A 3,236-nucleotide genomic window follows, 5' to 3' on the forward strand; every position below is an offset into this window, starting at 1 on the left:
GTTGACGCCATGAAATTTGGAAACAATAGATTTTTCCCTTAAAATGAAACATTCTCTCAGTTTAAACTTTTGATCTGTGATTTGTGTTCTATTCTGAATAAAATATTAGATGCTGGCACCTCCACATCATTGCATTTAGTTTTTATTCACAATTTGTTTAGTGTCCCAACTTTTTTAGATGAATTGAATTTAATAAATCGCATCTATTACGTGTCACCGCTGACACCCTGGAAATGTGGGCCGGTGTTGTGCCAAACATCAATTGGCTGCCAAATGGCGGCCGCGGGAGCGTGCACGGGAGGATTTTAACAAGAATTTAACAAGATTAACACTTAAAAATAATTGTTTGTTTGCTCGAAAGTACAGTAAAGGTGCGTCTCAGTCTAAATTTTGCTTAATAAATGAACTTTGACATCAAATCAGCTGCATTTCAAAAGTATTCGCTGCCTGGTTGCTCTGACTGTGGGATAAAATCAGGAAGGAGGAACGCTGCGCATTTTTTCAAAATTTAACAAGATAAGCACCTAAAACAATTATTTGTTTGCTCCACATTATAGTAAAGATGTGTCTCAGTTAAACTTTTACTTAATAAATGCACTTGAATGGTGAAATCAGCTGCATGTCTCCGGGGCGGTGCAGAGAAATGAAGCTGATCTGACGGTTGCTCCAGGTGAGTTGGACAAAGGTGGCAGTCCAGCTGTGGCAAAACCATTGTGTCACTAATTGACACTTTTACCCATTACATGATGCAACAACATGCCATACTACTCAACTGCCATCTAGTGGCTGAAAATGGTAGTGTTCAATATTTTCAGTCAGAATGAATGAAAACGGTCATATCTCAGACAAACATTGGTTTATAAATATGAGCATAAAATCCATAAATACGGTGCCTTGGCGTATAAGTCGCAGGGCATGTGAATTATGCAAAAAGGTGCAACTTGCAGGCAGAAAAATATGGTACATGTATGTGGTTCCCTGGACAGGTCCCCAGTTTGTCACAGGGCCAGTCATATCCACAGAACAACAAACAATGTTGCTTTCCTCTCCTCTTCCACTCTCATCAAAGGCCAGGAGGTTCCAAGACAAGAGCTCTAAAAGCATGGATGGAGGGGTTGCCATGGCTACAAATCACCCTGTAGGTTTGCTATCTACTGAGGCGTCCATCTCCAGTGAGAGGAAATGCACATGGCCAAACTGTCAGAGCAGAGCTTTTATAACTTCAAACGAGTCCAGAATCTGCAGGAGCTTGGGGACCTCTGTCAGATGGCAACATGATCAGTTTTTTTTTAGTCCTGCTGACATTCACCATTTTCCGCTCAGACCTTTGCAGCAGAGAATCATCCAGCTGCAATCTGAGAGTAGACATTGTGTCATCTCGGTCTTGGACTCAACTACAGGAGGCCATTACTGAGAAAAGACTAGTCTTCTACCGTCGGTTCAGCTCTCTGAACTGAAGAGCTGCTTCCTCTGTGTTCATTGCTGGGCTTGAATCCGTGTGGTGACTCAGGCAGGATCTTTAAGGTGCAGGCTGACTGTAACATCAACATGTGGGTGAAAAAGGTGAAGCACCCACACCTGCCTCCACCCTCATTTGCCCTACTCTGAGCCCTTGAGCAAGGCCCTTAACCCCCACCATCTGCTCCCCCGGACGCCCTCATGGTCTCTGCTCCACACAGAGGGCTGTGGCACTGCTGTGGACCTGTCTCTGTCCCGAACACTAACATCGTCCTGGTCCTTGACCAGCATGACATCATGTCCACTTCTCCAGACTGGGAATGAACGGTGCATGAAGCCACTGATCCCAGTCTAGCTGTAAGCCAGAGCACGATGCAAAAGTAACTCTGTTCCCTTTAGGCATTTTACAGATCAGTCCTCCTCGGTCCCAGTCCGGGATGAATTAGACCGTTTGAACTGTGACGTTTTATTTAAAGAAAACTATCAGGGCTCCGTATTATTCCACATTTTTTAAGTGATCTGGTAAATCTTTGTTCAGCTCATCGGCCCGTGCTCGTGCACTGACTAACTGTGAAACTCCTCTCCAGGTCACGGCTTCAAGTTTGGACCAGTCGTCGGCAAACTCCTGTGTGAACTGAGCCTGGGAGAAGTGCCCTCCTTTGACCTTTCACCTTTCAGAATCAGACGGTTCCAGACAAACACCAAATCAGCTTTGTAGGAACAGAACTGAGCTCTGGAGTCACCATGTCCAGAAAACGTCCAGTTAACTTTCAGCTCGGATGATCTTAAAGGTGTTTAAAAACAGTTTGTTGGAAATATTTTAATATTTCAGCGTTTGTGAATTAAGTTGCTTTCCAGCAGCAAAACTTTGGGACTAACCCTGTTCTGACTGGCTGCTTTGATCTGATTTGAAAATCTCAACACATTTTATTCACAAAGGAACAAAAGAAACATGAAATGTTGAAACTAAGAAACTGCACAATGTTTGAATAAAATAAAATCATTTTAAACTTGATGACATCATCACATCTGAGATGATGTTGCAGGCTCACGTGTTCACTGTGAAGGGTCCTCTGCTTTTATCTACAGACAGACAGACAGGCAGACAGAGATAGTGAGGCAGGCAGGCAGACAGACAGGCTGGCAGACAGACAGGCTGGCAGACAGTCCTAGACAGGAAGCGAGACCAGTGGCTGGAGTTTAGGTGGAAATGCTCCATTCTGGTCTGATGGCGTATTCTAGCTGTTCAGCAGTCCTGGCTGATGGATGTTTGTTTTTTCATTTGTTCGTTCGTTCGTTCGTTCGTTCGTTCGTTCGTTCCTCCCTTCCTACCAGTTTCTTCCTCTCTGGGTCACAGGGATCAGCGGTAGCCATGTCCAGCAGTCAGAAAGTTTACAGTCACCAATCATCTTAACATGCTTGTTTTTGGTCTGTGGGAGGAAACCCACACAGCACGGAGAGAACATGAAGGTCCCAGGCCGGAATTTAATCCTGCAACATTTCCGTTTAAAGGCTGCAGCTCTACTAACTGCACCACCGTACCACCCTTCTGTGTTTCATGGTGCACACTTACTTGGTGAGAGGTCTGGACTGCAGGCGGGTCAGTTCAGCACCTGGACTCCTCTGTACAAAGCTGTTGTCACGGAAGCAGTGGTTCAACATGTTCTCTCTGAAATAAACGAGGCCTTTTGTGAAAAAGACGTGCTCTTGATTGGACCATATGTTGTTCCTAAACCTGTATATACTTTACTGCATTGATGGTGTTGCAGGAAAAATAC

Source organism: Nematolebias whitei, chromosome 6, assembly GCF_014905685.2.
Source record: "Nematolebias whitei isolate Nwh7 chromosome 6, NemWhi1, whole genome shotgun sequence".
Taxonomy (NCBI): Eukaryota; Metazoa; Chordata; class Actinopteri; order Cyprinodontiformes; family Rivulidae; genus Nematolebias; species Nematolebias whitei.